Below are 19,613 nucleotides of genomic sequence, written 5' to 3' on the forward strand. Positions count from 1 at the left end.
TAATGGCACAATGTGCTTATTTTTGTTTAAAAAATTGGAGGATCAGACCTATACTCTATGGATTTTTGGACTTTACACTGTAGAATATTGCTAACAAATGGCAGATGTGCAACCATGTTAATTTACTTTAAACAAGGAGATCTTGGTAAAGACTTTAAAAAAAACAACATCTCAATTGGTGTCATGTGTAGTGACTTCCATTGGATATTTTATCCATATGGCTTACTTTAGGTTTATTTGACAGTCATTCCTTCAATAATTTTTCTTTTCATAGTGGTTTAAAGGCTTTGTATATTTATTGTGGAATAAATTTCCATGGCGCACAACTCATTTCATTAAATGCAGGCTTTACATTTCATATGGCTAAAGCTGGCTTCTTCTGTAGTGATAAACCCCAGATAGGTAGCCTGCTGCAGCAAAAATGAACAGTCTTGTGGCTCCTTAAAGACTAACAGATCCCCCCCCCCCAGCATAAATTCCAGCTGAAGTGGGCTTTAGTCCATAAAACCTATAATCGATGATCAAATTCTCTCTCTTTTTAATTTTTTAAAAATTTTTATTAATTAAAAGCAGTACAAACGAGAAAACACAATATACAATATACAATATTACAAACTATAACATACACCCTTACAAAATATAAAACCATCCAAGCCCCTACACCCACCACCACCCCTTAAACTACACGAACATAAACGTACAGACGCAAAGACAAAACGTAACTTCCTTAGCTGAGCCCTTGTTGCTTGATATGAGTGATCTATATTCAAAACATACTCTTAATAATCGTTAAGTATCCAATCTAGAAAACTTATTCCACATTCATTAAATCCCAACTGTGTACCCAAACTGATCTCTGCGTTAAATACAGTCATATTATAAAGAGCGTTGCCATTCACACTCTCTATTTTTATTGCCCAAGGATCCAGTTCCTTAACCCTCCTGCTAATGATCAAATTCTCTTGATGGTCCTAGATGATTCTTTTATTTCTTTAGTAACTGTCTGCACTTCTGGAAGACCTATAAGACAATCTGATGAAAATTCATTTCACCAAAGCACAGTGAAAAGGAGATACAAAAGCTTTGGCTGACACAGGGTTCTTTCCACAATGTGTTAAGACAACAAAGGTGACAACAAAGAAATACTAGAAACAAGATTGAAATTAGAGTAGAGCTTTGCAACAAATCCATTTACCAAAGAAGTCGCCTGGGTCAGCTTGGCTGAAAAGAAAGAAGGTTTTTCTAGGAATGCCTAAATTACATGTATAACCATAGAATAAAATGAGATTAACTTCATGAAGGTACAGTATTCCTAAAGGGCTGATTGTGTTAAAACTAAAGAGAGAACTGAATTCTTCAGTAGAGCCCCTGGAGAAAACAAAATGGAGACTTGACTGCCAATTTTGCAACTTTTAAGTACTTTCTCTTGATTGTGCGGAGGACTGGTAATATCAGCTATGGTAAACATGTGGTTTAAGAATAGCCTTGTGTAGCCATTCATGGAAAAGAGATGTAGAAGGGACCAGTGGATATTTTATGAGATTTACGCTGAATGCTGACAGTTAGTGGTAATTTTAACAATTTCTCAGCAGCTGCCCTGGTTAAGCATTTTTTTGCATACCTGTGTTTTATCCACTGCTGAGTATGGATCTATATCTTCACTAATAATAATAATAATTTGTTTTATTTATATACCGCTATTCCAAAGATCATAGCGGTGAACAGCAAGTAAGCTAATTAGCAAGTAAGCTAATTTGCCCCCAACAGTCTGGGTACTCATTTTAGCGACCTCCTCGGAAGGATGCAAGCCTGAGTCGAGCTTGGGCCCTTTTGCTGGTTTTGAACTCGCAACCTTGTGGTTTCGAGTGAATGGCTGCAGTACAGGCATTTAACCACTGCGCCACCAGGGCTCCTTTTCTAATTTTCTTCTCAAAGAAAGCAACAAGTAATTTTAGCAATTGTCTTCCTGCTGTGTGAAGGTCTTCAAAAGCCACATTGTTTTTGAAAAGTTTTCACAATTCATGAGTTATTCTGCACAAAATGCTTATGTGGTTGATTTGCCTTTTCTGCACAGAAAATAATACTGAAGGCTGACACAGCCTAAATTACACATTTTCGGAGCCCCTTGTATTCAAAGAATGAGGGTTTTGCAGTGGCTTAACTTTCTCACTGAGCTCAATATGAATTAAGCACGCTTTACTGGGGGTTAATATGCATCTTTAAGTGTACCCACTTTCAAAGATATTCAACAATGTATTCTTTGCTCTGCAGGATTTCTGTTAGGTGCCTAAAAGTGCTGTTCTGTAGCAAAAAGTGTAATCTGAGATATTTGTTATGGCCCAGCCATTTTTTTAATAAAGCATCCATTGTTGGTAATGTAACATTTAGTACCGCCTTTATCTAGCTTCCTGTAACACTTCTGTTTTCACTGTCAATACGCCTCCTCTTCCTCCTCCTCACTTGTAGCATGAAAAGAAGGTGTTGTGCCAAATACTCCCCGCATGGTAGACAACAACAATGGCTTGTGACCTTGTAAGTTAATACAGAAGCCAGGAATGTGCTGTTCCTTCTGCCACCGATACAAAAACTATTCACAAAGGACCAAATCATCACGGTTTGAGAGCAGAAGGCAATCCAGCACTTCATTTCTCTGTTTCCTAATAGTTCAGATTTGCTGTGGAGAAGAGGAGTAGGCAGAAGTCTATGGAGAGTCTGTATTTAGCTGCACTCCTTGTACTAGGTGACAGAAAGAAGGATTTCCCATGATGTTTCTGTGTGCACCCCATAGCAACTCAGAGAATGATGCTTGCAAAAGCTATACTTTACAAACACTGCTGCTTCTTTTTGTGAAGCTCAAGTGATGCCGCAGTGTGCCATTGATGCACTTGTGACGTCTCCTGGGCGGCGTAACATGCGGACGCTAGCCGTCCGTTACATCAAAATGGTGGTGCCCATGTGAACAGGGCGCCGCCATTTTGTACATACCCCATACGTACTCGGGTTGCAGGCGTCTAAAAGAGACGCCCCCAGGCAACCCTAGTACGTACTCCGTACGTACTTGGGTGCCCATCTGTACAGGGCCATAGTTTTATGAGCTATTTAGCCTTCTCTGTCAGAGAGCCCTGGTGCCACAGCAAACTACAAATCCCAGGATTTCATATCATTGCGCCATGGCAGTTAAAGCTGTGCCAAACTGCATTAATTCTGCAGTGCATATTACACCCTAGTTTTGATCAGTGACATGTTGGAGAGTATATAATTAATGAGTTCAATGTTCACCCAACATTTCAAAGTGTTTTAGCTTCATATTTCAACAGAGCTTGGAAAAGTAACTGAGGGAATTGTAATCAAAAAGTAACTTTTGCAAACTTTGGTCACATATGTCTGGAAATAAACTCTATTGAATGGAAGAATAAATATTTTTATTAAAAAAATTAATATACATACAGTTTTAGGTCCTAGCTTTTCAAAATGCAGACAATGTGGGAAATGAATTGATACAGTTAATGGAGAATTGATCTCTGCTATTTGAATATTTATCTTTTTTTGGGTAGGAGCTTGTCACTACGAGTGTGTTTTAAGGCCTTTGTTGAGTGCCCTGTTGGTTCTCCTGAGAAAATCTGTAATGCTAAAATAGGATGGTGAAATTGTTTCCACTGTGAAATGTTTAAGTGCAAGTTATGATTTTCCTTGAACATAAAATGGAAGAAATGATATAGCGGTAAAGAACAAAGATGGGCTTTTAAAAAGAATGAGAACATGAAAAATATACTGCCAGGAGACAGTATACAAACTTGTTGCTTCCAGTCATTGCATGTATTTTCTTACCAGCTGCCAAAGCAACAACAATAAAAGAATTCTTCAAGAACCTTAGAGACTAATATGGTTATTTGCACCATGAACTTTTGAAGCCTAGAATCTGCTTCATCAACTGCATGAGGTATCATTTCAATTAAGAGGTAGGATTTTAAACAGACAGGGGAAGAAGAAAATAATAATGTCAAATGTCTTTCATGACTAAAAAAATACTACAGGTTATCCCTTATCCAGAATTTTGAAATGTGAAATACTCCAAAATGCAAAATTGTCCATATGGGAGGCTGAGACAGTGACATTTTTGCTTTCTAAAGGTTCAGTGTACACAAACTTTGTTTCATGCACAAAATTATTAAAAATATTATTATAAAATTACTATCAAGCTATGTGTAAAAGCTGTCTAGAAAACACAAACAAATTGGTTCTCATCTCCAAAAGGTATCTCATTATGTATATGCAAATATTCTAAAATCAAAAGATAAAATAAAATCCAGAATCCAAAACATTTCTAGTTCCAAGCATTTTTTTGATAAGGGAGACTCGACCTATACAATTATTTCAGCTTAACTTTTAAATGGATGTGAAGGAAACACAAAAGCAATCACATCCAATATTGCTATTGTGAATGGTCTCTGTGCTTCTCCTTGTACCTCTGTGAGAATCTGTGCTTATGTATACAGTGGACCCTTGTTTGGTTCCAAGATCTCCCGTGTATAACAAAATCCGTGTATGCTCAAGTCCCATTAAATATAATGACATAGCACAATGGTGTCCCTTATAAAAAATGGAAAATCAAGGTAAATTTATACTTTTTTGGAACATTTTCAAACCGTGTATGCTTGAATCCGTGTATAAAAAATCAGTGTATAAGAAGGGCCGACTGTATATGGTTTGGTTACATTTCGGTTCCAGTGTTTCCCCAGTCAACTCAAGGCAGTGCACATGCCTTTCTCCTCTTCAGCGCTGGGGTGCCATTGGAGCCTAAGGCGCAAGGGCACCCCTTTTCCAGGCCAAAGAGAAGCACCATTTTGCTGCTTCTCTTTGGCCTGGAAAATGGCGGATTGGGGCCGCAGGACTGCTGGCGAGGCTGCCCTGGCCCCAATCCACCATGAAAAGGGGTGGGTGCAGGCCGCCCCTTTGGAGTGATCTGTACCCCCTTTAGTCTCAAAAATGCTATAAGATCTCTCTACATATTGATTCTACAGACTAACACGGCTATATCTTTGAATTCTACCACCAACAGCATAGGTATGCTAGCTGTTCTCAGTACTTAAAAAAAAAGAAAAGAAAGAAATGATCAGAGGGAAAGGGAAGGCTAATGGTAAGAACACATTTGGAAGAGATGCTTTTACTTCGATTCTTTACAAAGACAACCAGGTTTGGCACATTACAGCGGGCATTTACAGTGCCACATACCATAGAGTTTGAATATCAGGCATTAACCTGGATGACTAACACTGTAACCAAGACTCACCCACTGCAAGTCTGACTTACTATGCATCGTTCAAGGAGACCATTTTTTTTCAAAACCTAGAGGCAAAGAGTAGAGAGGGCTAGAGACAGACTTTATCTAGCTGGGTAAGGAGGAATTGGCATAGCCTTGCTTTTCACCCCTGAAGCCACCACCACATACCTTCTCCCCTCCCTCCCCCATAATGACTTTAACTGTTTATGCCTGAATATGGAATCAGACATGGATGGCTAAATCTCAAAATTGCCTTTAAATCACAAGAGTTCTCTATAACAAATGGATTCTCTCTCCATCTGCCTCCTAGTTGGCTGCCAGCCACCAGAACAAGAACAAACATTGTGCTTTCCCTCACAGGGACAGAATCTGCCTTGAAGCACCAAGCAACCACCATGGAGTGGCCTTGTAAACTGCAGAGATTGTGACTGATCCAGTTCACAATGTTTTCTTCCAGGAGTTCCAGAGGGTGAGGTTTTTATGCCCTGGGACATCCAGATATTTTTGGACTAAAACTCACAGCACTCTTCAGCATCAGATATGGTGGCCAGAGTTCCTCAGAGCTGCAGATCAATAATGTCAAGAAGACTGCATTTTGCTTTCTGCTGTCAGCAGATAGCCTTCCATAACTTAGTTCCTCACCACTGTTTTGGATTTCAAATTTCATCTTTCCCAGGTGGCAGGCCAACTTTGTGCCTTCCAGATGTCTTAAAGAGTCCAACTCTTGGCATCTTCAAGCCTATTCCAATATATCCAAATTTTCAGGTCTTACAGGAGGAGCCTATAAAAGGATGTTCTTCTCACACAAAGGCCAATGTGAGTAAAAATAATGTTCTTCCCACATTGGCCTGCCTTCTAGATGTGATGAATTTGGGGTGCCACTAGTTCCTCCAATACTTCTGATACTTTGACTGAAGTAACAACTGGAGAACTGCCACAGTGGCTTCTTCTCCATTGGGGTAATACTGGAAGAGGCACTTGGCTGATATTTTCTGTTCAGTGTATTTTATTCCATTGTGTACAGGCAGCTATACAATGAGCAATTATGCATTGTCACGACCATTTTCTGCAGTGCTTTTGTATGGCATCAGCGGTAGCCAAACACCCTGTTAGTGATCACTCTTGATAACATGTTTAATCATGAAAGTCACTGGTTGAGATTCACATCATGCTTCCACTAATCATAGACTGAACATTTCAAGCACCTTGGGATATCAACCATATTTTTTGCTTAAAAGGAAAGCAAATTTCTGTCTCTTTGTGTTTCATTAGAGTTTGCATGAATTGCTGTATTTTTGCCAATAGAACCGCTGATTGCAGAGCTGTTCCCATGTACTTGGTGTGCAAATTTGCTCTCTTAATTATATACCTCTGGCATGACAAAACAACAGTGAAGAAAACATTAAATAGCTCAAGTTAGAAACAAACAGAAAAAAGAGGGAAGCATGGTGGGGTTTTGTGCCTGTTTACAGAATCCTCCTTATTCTGGGATTTTTATAGCTATTTTCATGCAGAAAGAGGGCCCTTTAAGTGTGAGCAGGATTAAATCTAGCCGATCTCCACCAAAAGAGAATAGCCAGTTGCAAAAGCAAATATCTAAATTAACAGACTGGTTCTGGCACATGGAAGTGTGAATATTACAGCCTACTCAAGCACAGTCTCAACTCGTCTTGCTTCATTTTTGACTGTGATATAACACTTTATAACAACTCTCTGAGATCCATTTTGTCCCCAAATATGATATTACCCGTTGTCATATTTCCCACCTTGTTTTAAATGGGAATCCCTGATCTCTCTTATATTAGCAAAAACATGCTAAAATGCAAAAATAACAGTAGTGAACAAGATTAAAATTATAAGTGACATTCTCTGTTGGAAATACATATCCTTAATTCCTCTGTATTCACTAACTCTACATAGTCATGATCATCGCACTGTTGCCATAATCATAAAGGCCCTCCTCAACCTATTTTACTAGGCAGCAACTGCACTGAGAGGTGGAGATCTCTTCATCTGGTGATCGGGGTGCAAGAAGATGATGTTTGTAGCTCTTCCTACCAGCAAGTGTGGCTGAAACAATCAGAAGCAAGATCTCTGATGCAGTTCCTTCTGACAGCCTCACATATTAGTGGAAGAAAAGTGGAAACATCATCTTCCTGCTCCTCTAATACCAGCTGACCAGACTAACATTGCTCAGTGCAGCTGCTGGCAGATAAAGTAGGTTTGATGGGCTAAGGCCAGGAGATGTTACTTAGCTATGCATTCATAACTAGGTAGGTGCTGTAGAATATGGACCTATATTGTTGCTACCTCTAAGAATGGACAGGTTCATAGAGTTCCAGTGCCAGTTCCTTCCAGACTCATGGTCATCCAGACCAATAAAAAATCAATGGAACTATTGTGGTGATCATAAGGGCCCTCCTAAATCTGTTTTACTGGTCAGTTGCTGCACTGAGAGATGGAAATGTGATCAGCTGGCTGGTTTCCTAAAACAACTATGGCCTGTTACAAATGGGCCGTTTTATGCGTGTGGAGTGCGCACTAGGGTTAGAAAGGCGGTGCTTCCGCACCCCCTAACCCTAGTGCGCGCTCCGCACACACAAAATGGCGGTGGCCGTTCCACACGGCCACCGCCATTAGGACATCATGACCGCGCCGCCTCTATACGGGGCGGTGCGGAAGTGACGTCCTCTCTCCGCGCCAGGACGCCTAGTGCGCCCTTAGCACGGAGCAGGAGGGAGCTCCGTTTCGGAGCTCCTTCCTGGTTTGGTCCGCTGGGCGCAGCCTTCACATGGCTGCGCCCAGCGGACCAAAGAAGAAAGGGGCCAAGCGGCCCCTTTCTCCTCCTCCCCGCCACCGCGGGGTGTCCTTGGGGCTTCAAGCCCCAGGGACACCCCTTTTCAGGCTGCGGGGAAGCGGCGTTTTGCCGCTTCCCCGCAGCCTGAAAAGCGGCAGATTAGGGCCTCAGCGGCTGCCGTTCTAGCCACTGAGGCCCCGATACACCGGGGAAAGGGGCAGGTACAGCCCGCCCCAAATGGGTGGTCTGTAACCCGCCTGACTTTCAGTCAAATTAAAGTGGGGGGAGATTTGATTTAAAGGTAAAGTGGACAGCCACTTTTTAAATGAAAGCAATGGTCATGGGGGCATTAGGAAGTCACAGAATTGGGCTCACATTTTCCACAAACCATCTCTTGTTATACAATGACTGACTAAATCTCTCTCTCCACACCTTTTGCAACTGAGCAAATAATAATATTTTATTATTATTCCAGGCCTGGAAGAAAAAGAGCCCTCCTCCAACCACCATCTTGAGGGGGAGAGAGGCCAGGCCTGGAAGACAAAGAGCCCTCCTCCAACCACCATCTTGAGGGGGAGAGAGGCCTGGCCTGGAAGAAAAAGAGCCCTCCTCCAAACACTATCTTGAGAGGGAGAGAGGCCTTGCAATTTTTTTTTTTTGTATTGTATTGCAATTTTAATGTACACCGCTATGATCAATGCGGAATAGCGGTCTATAAATAAAAAATATTATTATTATTATTATTATTATTATTATTATTATTATTATTATTATTATAATGTACAGTAGCAAAACAAAGTGATCCTGTGCCTGGTGGTTTTCACCTCCTTCACAGGAGTTTGTCATCCTGATGAACCCCAGGGAATGAACTTGTCAAGGCTGAGAGATTCCATTGACTTGTCAACTTGTCAACTCTTTAGAAGTCAAGCTTAATGCCTGCAGATTTGAATCAGAATGCCGACTTTTCTAAATTGGTAGAAAGGCAAACAACTATTCTGAGATGGCCCAAGGTGTTAAGTAAAAAGGCAAATATTACGCAACACTTTCTTGTGTTGTGTTGAACGGGAAACAAAACCCTTAAGTATTCCACTTAAACTTTTCCATTCTTTGAACTCTTGTTTCACTTTCTAAGTATTTTTTCCTTGCATCTTTTTTAGTACTAATAAAAATAAATACTTCATGGGGAAACTGCACATCCTAGCAAATGAGCCCATGCAAGTAAGCCATATAACAGATCAATGATTCAATCTAACTAATAACTAACAGGAAATTATAGCAGAACCCTCCACCAACCTTGCAGGTATGCTGTGCGCACCTGTGGACATGTTCAGCAAAATCGCCTCTTTACTCAAGATTAAAATCAGGTGTATCTTTTTTTTTTTTTTTTTTTTTTTGCAGTTTTGTTTTTGCTAGTCCGGTTTCTGCTATCAGTGAAATATTTGGTTAAGTGATAGTGATCCCTGATTCTCCCTTAGCTTTCTTCTGATTTAATGTTCTATCTGATGGGGCAGCTAAAAACATCAATGAGATTCTAGGTTGCCACAATAGAAGTGTAGTGTTTAGCTTGAGGGAAGTAATAGAGCTATTATATTCTGCTTTAGTTAGACCTCACCTGGAATACTGTGTCCAGTTCTGGACACCACAATTCAAGAAGGATGTTGGGAAGCTGGAGTGTGCCCAGAGGAGGGTGACCAAAATGGTGAACTGTCTAGAAACCATGCCCTATGAAGAGCAACTTAGGGAGCTGGGTATGTTTAGCCTACCAAAGAGAAGGTTAAGAGGCGATACAATAGTCCAGTTTAAATATTTGAAGTGATGTCATATTGAGGGTGAAGCAGATTTATTTGCTGCAGCTCCAGGAAATAGGATCTGGGGCAATGGATTCAAACTACAGGAAAAGGAAAAGAGATTACACTTCAATATTAGGAAGAACTTCTTGACAGTAAGAGATGTTTAACAGTGGAATATTCTCCCTTGGAGTGTGGTGGATTCTGCTTTTTTGGAGATTTTTAAACAGATGGTGGATGGCCATCGGTCAGGAATGCTTTGATTGTGTGTTACTGTATGGCAGGGAGTTCGACTACATGGCCCTTGTGGTATCTTCCAACTTTGTGATTCTATGATTCTATCTAACGTTTGAAACTCCATCTTTAATAAAATAGATTTTTAAAATCTATTTATAGAAGTGTTTTTGTGTCAAATAGCTAGTTTAAAAACAAACTACCAGCCAATCTTGTGTGTGTGTATTTTCCCCATAACTATATACTGCTACTGCAAGTTAATCTTTAAATATAATAGAATTTAGACTTACTTATTTGGGAAAGTTTATGGCTGGGGTGTAACTTAATATTCTAATTAGGACGATTTGGATGGGAAACTAAATATTTAGGTTTGCCTTCTATGAGATTTAAATAAATCTCAGTCAGTAGCCATGACCCTGCATCAGGAGACATAGCCCTGTTACTGACTGACAAAATAAAGCTGCTTCGGGTCTCTTTGGAGGTATGCTATTTAAATGATGCATGGGTCCTAAGAGTCCGGAGATCACGCCAAAGCCACACTCCATTCCTAAGCACTGGAGTGCAGCTTTGGTGCAGCTTCCGGATTCTTAGGATGCGTGTATTATTTAAACAGCATACCTCCAAAGAGACCTGAAGGAGCTTTATTTTGGCAGTCTCTAACAGGCCATAATTACACTGATGAAGTTTTGTCATCATACCTACATCTACCCATGTGGCCTCCAAAACCAATCTGAGAAGCCATATATCACTGTGATTTCTGAGGCACTTGGAAGCAGGGCACTGCAGGATCCTGTCACAAGTAGGGTTGCCACCCCCAAGGACCTCCAAACCGGGAAAAATGTAGGACAAGGTTTTAAAATGTAGGACCTTTTTAATAAAAACTTCCAGGCCAGGAAATTAAAAAAAAAGTCCTACATTTTAAAACCTTGTCCAAGGCCTCCCAGGGGCCTGGGAGACAGCATCTCCCAAAGCCCCAGTGAAGCCTTGGAGGACTCCGCGATCGCGGAGCCGCCTCCAGGGCCTCGCTGGGGGGGGAATCCCGGGGGCAGGGCCAAACCAGGGCGGGAATGTGCGGACCCGCCCCAAACCGGGAAAGTCCCGCCCCCCAGGCAGGATATGGCAAGCCTACTCACAAGTGCTTGTCTGAGAGAGCTGGATTCATCTTCACTCATCATCTCATGCTCCAGAGCCTCAAATGTTGGTGGCACTGCCTAGCTTCTAAGGTGGTTTTTTTGGAGGGCATTCTTGGTCATTGGATTGTGCAACAACCATAAATAGGAATTTTTTTTAAAAAATGATTTAAGCCTGTCTTACAAGATTGTAAATACTAAACAGGGTGCTAGCCCTAATTTCTGAATTTGCAAATACAGATATAAATTTGCCTATACAGCGCCCCCGCGCCATACGCGGGCGCGCCTTACGCGGCCTTGAGCATATGCGCTCAAGCCACGAGGCGCGCGCGGGGCGGAAGGGGCAGTGCGTCCCATTCAATTGAATGGGCGTGCACGCCCGTTGTGCCCCGCGCGCGCCCGTGCCTCTGCGCACGAGCCCCATTGTTTCCAATGGGGCTCGAGCATAGGCAGAATTCGCCTTACACGGAGGGATCCGGAACGGATCCCCCGCGTAAGGCGAGGACGGACTGTATAAACTTTATGCTAATTTATGTTCTATGGGCTTTAATAATGAATCTTCAGTAACCATACCCTTGTTGATCTCCTGCAGCTTATAGGAAATCATTGACCTAATTCCAATACATGTAGGCTACATGTAGGCTGTATCCGCACTACAGAAATAATCCAGTTTTACACCACTTTAACTGCCATGGCTCAATATTATTCAATTCTGGGAACTGTAGTTTGTTGGGGCACCAGAACGCCCTGACAGAGAAGGCTAAATGTTTCACAAAACTACAGTTCCCAGAAGTCCATATCATTGAACCATGGCAGTAAAAGTGGTGTCAGACTGGATTATTTCTTCAATGCATGTGCAGCCTTAGACTGTAATCATGAGCAAAGTTTAGCAAGACATGAAGGAGCCTAATTTAAGAGAAGTGCATCATTTGAATAAGGGAAACTGTAGCTAATCTAATGATGGTTAAAATCAAGAAAGTTAACTTGGAGCCTTATATTTATGAAGCCGATGTGTTATAAGTAGCCCTGGTTAACATTAACTATAGTTGTCTGTTCATACAATGTGAATCTGTTGCTAATCAAAAGTGAACATTTTCAAGCAAGCATCTTGTGCTAAATGGTTGGAAGAGAAGGGAGAATATGGAAGACTGTGGAGAAAAGGGAGATTCTATCCTTGTTCACATCTCAGTAAGACATAATATAGCATGTTGTCCAGATGCAATTTTACATAATTATTACATAGTAGTTGATTTAGAATTGTGATTCAGATTATTATAACTGACATAAAAACTAATTATAGTTATAATTAGTTAAAGAAGCTAATTCAGCAGAGTTATTGGTAAATGCATTGGATTAGATTTGGAGATCTGCAATCTCATCTATTCGTAAGCCCGAGGGCAGGGAATCGTCTAACTAAAAGATTGTATGTACAGCGCAGTGTAAATTTACAGCGCTTCATAAATAAAGGTTAATAATAATAATAATAATAGGAGCTGCCAAAGAAAACTAAAGCAATTGTAAGTCTCACTGTAATATTTGTTTGGCTTATTTTGGCTTTATTGTGAATTTGGCACATTCACAAAACCAAGGAATATTCACCAGATAACAACACCTGAATCCTGTTGGTTAGTCCCAAATGGACTGGATCTGTTAAATTAATTGTTACAAACTGAGTCAACACTTATGTAAATCCTATTGATTCCATTGCTCTACTCTATTTGAGATTAACCAATAGGATTCACTAAAGACTAAGGTTGCATCTGAATTGCAAAAATTATCTAGTTTGACACTGCTTTAATTGCCATGCTCCAGTATTATGGAATTCTGGGAATTATAGTTTTGTGAGACATTTAGGCTTCTTTGTCAGAGAGTTATCGTACCACAACAAACAACAATTCCCAGAATTCCATAGCATTAAGCCATGGCAGTTAAAAGTGGTGTCAACCTGGATTATTTCTGCAGTGTGGGTGCAGCCTAAGAAATGTTATTGTGGTGTACTAGTGACCAATTCATCAGATATAACCTGGTCTGATTTTAACCTAGGGAATGTGCTTATGCTGAATAGGTGACTATGCTATAATGATTATATCACAATACTAATGATTATGCCACATTAAAGTGCCATAAAACTTTGGTTTTATTTTATGAGAAGATAAATTCAAATTAGTTTTGGGGGATTTGCTTCTCAATATAAGAAGTGAATATAACAATGTGAATATAAAGTGGTTGAGGAGGTGAATATAAAAGTCTATACCTATGAAGAAAATGTATACATCTTAATATTTCTAGTTATAATTAATGTAGTGGCCTGATCCTATTGCTACTTCTAACAAGAGTAGTTCCTTTGGATAAATGTGCAACAATTGGCTCAATGGATCTGCTGTCATTGGGATTACTAGTGAGATCCTGGCCTATGTATGCCCTATTAGCATCCATAAAATTTAAATAATTACAAGTCCTGAGTGAGATAATTTCTAAACAATATGTGCTCAAAAGAATGTTTCTTTCATGCACCACTTGAGTACAGTGAAGCTTAATTAGTTAATATTTATACAGTACTTCAAGTAATGAGAACTATATTAACTCTGACTCCAAACTCATGTACTTATTACTGTAAGTCGCAATGTAACTGATATTCCTTAATGTATTTATTAAAAGAACCCTGGGAAAGAAAGATGAAATAACCTCAGTGGTTCCAGATCAAAGATCCTCTGTGCAGTAATATCAGACAGTAAATGTGCCTGTCAGGAAACAGGTGCATCGACTTAGTGGTGATAGTGGTAGTGGTGATGATAATCTGTCTTGAAGAGAAGAAAGACCTGAAATCAAACCACTACAGAACTGATGAGTACCCAAATTGTGTTCACAAGTGGGACTCCACAGGGGTCATATCTTGGCTTTAATGTTTTTGTTTTGAATCTCCAAAAAGAATTTATTTACTGTATATACTCATGCATAAGTCTAGAAATTTTAGTCAAAAAATGGAACCAAAAAACCTAAATTGACTTATTCATGAGTCAATCTAATTACTGTACAGTTGGCCCTCCTAACTTACGGATCTCGGATCTGTGAATTTGAAAATCCGCGGAGGTGCAACCTCTGCTATTTTTAATGGGGAGCACTGCCGGGCACATGCATGGGCACACACCCCATTCAAGCCTATGGGGCTTGAATATGCACGTCTCCATTTTCATGGGGGGAGGGGGTCCGGAACAGATCCCCTGCAAAAACAGAGGGCCAACTTTACTTTAACTCCTGTTAAAAACAGGAACCATTCCCTGGTGAAAGGCAAAAATGTAATCTGTCCTGGAATCACTGACCCCACCCTCTACTGTCTGATCCATCCAGCCTTTATTTTAAGGACAAATAGTCATGCCTGTTGGAATTTTCTACATTCTTTGGCATTGTTTTCCTTTGCTTCATTCTTTAGATCTTTTGTTATATGCCCCTACGTCTTACCCTCGACTTATCCACAGGTCATATCAAAATCCTTAATTTTGGTTCCGATAACTGCCCTCGACTTATACATGAAGTCAACATATAGTCAAGAATATATGGTATTTATTTAATATGGCGCCTTTCTCCCAGAGGCTTACGGAAGAAATCAGTTAAAACCTGACACTATTAAAATCATCACATTTAAAACAATATAAAATCATTTTTAAAACATTAAAAGTTTAAAAAAAAAATAAGGCCCACACCTCAATAAGAAAGCTCTCTGACCGTGATTACATATTAAAAGCCTGCTTCTACAAAAAGGTGTTGGACTGCTGGTAAAAGGAAAGCAAGCAGGAGGGCAGGCTAGCCTCTTGTGAAAGGGAGTTCCATGGAGAAGGCTATCTTAGAAGACTTGAATGAAAGAGTAGTGGTTTTCCCATGACACCAAACTGGGCAATGTAACAGAAGACAGAGACAGAATTCCAGGTGATCTTGATAGTATGGAGAGCTGGAGCAGTGGTAACAAAATGAGTTTCAGTACAGATGAACAAAAAATTCAAAATTCAAAAAATGAGTATCCCTTGCCTAAGAAAACCCTGTGAAATTCTCAGGGCTGCCATGGTGACTTGAAGGCACATACACTCAAACCAAGGTGGCCAAACTAATAATATGTTAGTGGACTCTACCTGGGTCTCACTCTCAGGATTGCCACAAGTTAACAACAACAAAACCTGGCACTGATCAAGCAACATTCACTGTGTTAGCTTCTGCAGATACTGAACAGATTTATCCTTGGCAGATGCCCTTTTTACCATTTTGTACTTGTTATTATGTGGCTTCAAGTCAATGCCAACTTAGGACAAACCTGTCCAAGGGCTTGCTTGGCAAGATTTATCCAGAGCAGGTTTGTCATTGCTTTCTTCCAAGGTTAACAGAATAGGACTTGCCCAAAGCCACCTAGGAAATGTCCACCATGACTGAGAAGGGATTCAAACTTCCAGAGTCCTAGTCTAGTGTTCAAACCACTAGACGTTGCTGGCTCTCTCACTCTGCCCATACTCTACCTACTTCAGCAAGGGGATCTATGGACAGAAGGATCCTCTTGACAGTGAGAGCAGTTCAGCAATTGAACCAGTTACCTAGAGAAATGGTGGGGCTTCCTTCTCTGGATGTCTTCAGAAAGTCTGGAGTGCTACTTGCTGGACATGTGTTGACTGGAGATCCTGCATTGAGGTGGGGAGATGGATCTAATGGTCCACGAGCCCCTTCTAGCAATATTATTCTGTGATTCTAAGTGTTTCCATATGCAAATTGTTGGAGTAAAACAAATGCTATTTATCTGAAGTTGTCAGAAATTCAAATGTTCCTTTTTAGAGAGATACAAAATTTTGTAATTACCAGGCAAAGATTAATGAAATAAAGGCAGCACCCTAAATGTAAAGTTTTAAAATGTCTTTATTTAAATCAGGCATAGGGAAAGTACAGGCCATGTGAAATCCCCCAAGTCCCATTTTATAGACCCAGGACCTCCCAAAACCACCTAGCTCACTTCAGAAATGTGGTGGTTTGGTCTCCTTGTTCCATACAGTGCTCTCCTCAATGCTGCCTCAAAATGAACCAAACTGGAAGGGATGCAGTGCCACTCACAATACTGCAAAGAGAGGCAATGCAGCTCATGGGGGGAGAAAATATCTCCTTTCATTGTTTCCCTAACTCATTTTAAAAGTGCTCCTTTTGCATTGTAGTTCAGTACCTCAAGTAGCAATTGGAAAAATCTTTAGGGGAGACCAAGGTGACAAATGAAGTTAAAAATAAATTAAAATTCAATAAACTCAAAAGTCAGTAAGCCCTTTCTAATAAATAATAGCTTTCTCCACAAATGTTAGCAATATTAAACTTTTGCAGAGTTGCTATGAATGAATGCTTAATTCAGCACTTCAGTAAATAATGAAATTGTGGCTAACCGATTCAGTTAAAATACAGAGACACAGTCATGTTAATCTGAAAATCAGTATGCAAAGGGATATTGTAGCACCCTTAAGACTAACTGAAAGAAAGGAGCTGGTAGCATGAGATTTCATAGATTTGAGCCTACTTCCAGGGATGCATGTTTTAGCTCAATTAAAATAGTTTTCAGAACAGCTTGGACAAGTTTTGGTGGCTTCAAAAGTCAACGAATCACATGGATAGCAGTGAGAGCTAGGTTCTCTGTTTATCTCTCTTCATCCAAGCCGATGTGACTCAACACTGCTCAGCTAGACAGAACAGCCACCCTGGAGATGTGTGTTTTGTGCAGCAGGGACATTTCAAAAATAACTTCAGCCCCCACAAAGTGGTTTTGATGCATTTGACACTAACTATGAGACTATTCCTTGTTAAGTATGCAAGAAACTGGCCAAATCATTTGTCAGTTGTACATAGTTATTTCATGAAGCATGCTGTTCAAACGGGTTTTGCTCTGATGATGACACTCAGGATAGTCAAAAAATAGTAAAACCAAAATGCCAAATAATTTCTAGGATTATTCTGTGAACTCTCTCTTTCTCTCTGGCTTTGCTTCGCGAACGAAGATTCAGGAAGGACTCATCCCGCACTTTGTACAAGCGCGTTGGTGACTAAAAAGGCCAATCCAGGACAAACAGGTCCGGTTGCAGAAAGCACAGTGGAAAGTCTCCTTGGGTGATGTTTCCGGGTTGTGGTTCTTTCTGCGACAATTAAAGAAAGAAATGCTTCTAAATGCTTCATCTGTGGAAAGGAAATAGACTAAGGCTTCTGACACACAGCAAAAGTAATGCAGTTGGATACCTCTTTAAATAGCATGGCTCCCTCTATGGAATCCTGAAATTTGTAGTTTGTTAGGGCACCAGAGCTATCTGACAGAGAAGGCTAAAAAGCTCACCAAACTACAAATCCTGGGATTCCATAAGATGGAGCCATGACAATTAAAGTCTCAGACTACATGAATTCTGCAATGCAGATGCAGCTTATATGATACCATTCAGCTCTATTCAAAAGATGCTGATAAGCTGATTTAATACTCCACCTTTCTCCTGGCACAGGTCTTACAACAATTTACAACAAAGGTCAGCTAATTTTTTTATTTTATAAGATATTTTTTTTAAAAAAAATAAGTAAACATAATTTTTTTTCAAGAAAAGCACATATAAATTAGGGAACAGTTAAAACATAACTTAAATGATAAAAGCACAACATACCACATTGGAAACACTGTTCTGCTGTGTGATTTAAGTATCAAAGGCCTACCGAAACAAAAAGGTCATTGCCGGTCATAAAACAGAGAAGGAGTTACCTAAACATTCCATGGGAGAGATTTCCATGGCCTGGGAACAATCACTGAGAAAGTTGTATTTGTTGCTTTTTATTATTCATTTATTATTTATTTTATTTCTAGCCCATCTTTCTCCCAAATTGGGGCCCAAGGCAGCTCACAATACACAGACACACACACACACACACTAAAACAACATTTTAAAACAATTAAAATAATCCAATTAAAACAGTAAAACATTTTAAAGCATACAATTAAAATATACAATGTTAAAATTAATCTAAACCAACCCCCAACCCCCAATAAACCAAGCCTGTATGATATTTAAAAGCTTGCTGAAATAAAAATGTCTTAGCTTGCCGGCAAAAAGCCAGCAGTGAGGGGGCCAGCCTAGCCTCCCGTGGAAGGGAGTTCCTCAGGGTGGGAGCAGCCACTGAGAAGACTCTCCCTCGTGTCCTCACCAGGCGAGCCTGGGATGGTGGTGGGACCAGAGAAAGTCTTCACCTGAGGATCTTAGGGCTCTGAACCTAAGCTGTGTAGGGCTTTATAGGTCATGACTAGCACTTTAAATTGTGCTTGGAAACAAACCGGTAGCCAGTGAAGCTGTTTCAATACAGAAGTTATGCGCTCCCTATAGCTGGCTCTGGTCAGCATTCTAGCTGCAGCATTTTGGACTCGCTGAAGTTTCTGAACAGTTTCCAAAGGCAGTCCCACATAGAGTGTGTTACAGTTGTCCAAACAAGATGTAACCAAAGCATGTATCACTGTAGCCAGATCTGACGTCTCAAGGAATGGGCGCAGCTGGCATACTAGTTTTAATTGTGGAAATGCACTCCTGGTCACTACTGAAACCTGTGAACCTGAGATTTCAGGGAGAGCGTAACCCCATCCAGCTCAGGCACAGCTCCAGTTCCCTGATCTGCCTTATGACTGACCAGGAGCACCTCTCTCTTGTCTGGATTAAGCTTCAATTTGTTTGCCCTCATCCAGCCCATTACTGACAGCAGATACTGGTTCAGCACAGAGACAGCTTCCTTGGAGTCAGATGGAAAAGAGAGATAGAGTTGGGTGTCATCTGCATACTGATGACACTGCACCCCAAAATTCTGAATGACCTTTCCTAGCAGTTTCATGTAGATGTTGAACAGCATGGGTGACAAAACAGACCCCTGTGGCCACAGACCAATGCCAAGGGGTCAAACAGGGGTCCACCCCTCCAAAAAAGGCAGGAACCATTGCATAGCAGTGCCCCCAAGTCCCATTCCAGAAAGGCAGCTCAGAAGGATATCATGGTCGATGGTATCGAAAGCCGCTGAGAGATCCAGAAGGACCAACAGGGACACATTCCACCTGTCCAGCTCCCTGCGGAGGTCATCCACCAAGGCGACCAAAGCTGTTTCTGTGCCATAGCCAGGCCTGAAGTCAGATTGAAATGGATCTAGATAATCCATTTCATCTAGAAATCCCTGGAGCTGGGAGGTCACCACTCGCTCCAGAACTTTCTGGCTGGGGATTCTAGGAGCTGTAGTCCAAAATATAAAAGTTTCCTCAGCTCTGAACTGGATGTAAATGTTCAGCAGTGTTAGGTGGCTTTTGGGGAAAGATAGGCAATATATGGGTGAGGATTCTGTGGCCCGCCTGGTGTTGTTTGACCTCA

The 19,613-nt window shown here is 40.7% G+C and overlaps 1 protein-coding gene across 1 annotated transcript in view; it reads left to right on the forward strand.

The window, feature by feature from the left end:
* VSNL1 (visinin like 1) overlaps window positions 1–19,613 on the forward strand; it is a 104,801-nt gene that overhangs the window by 53,019 nt on the left and 32,169 nt on the right. The gene's annotated exons all lie outside the window — the stretch shown is intronic.

The sequence above is a fragment of the Sceloporus occidentalis genome, unplaced genomic scaffold, assembly GCF_023333645.1.
Source record: "Sceloporus occidentalis isolate IW3139 unplaced genomic scaffold, rSceOcc1.0.p SCAF_12, whole genome shotgun sequence".
NCBI lineage: Eukaryota > Metazoa > Chordata > Lepidosauria > Squamata > Phrynosomatidae > Sceloporus > Sceloporus occidentalis.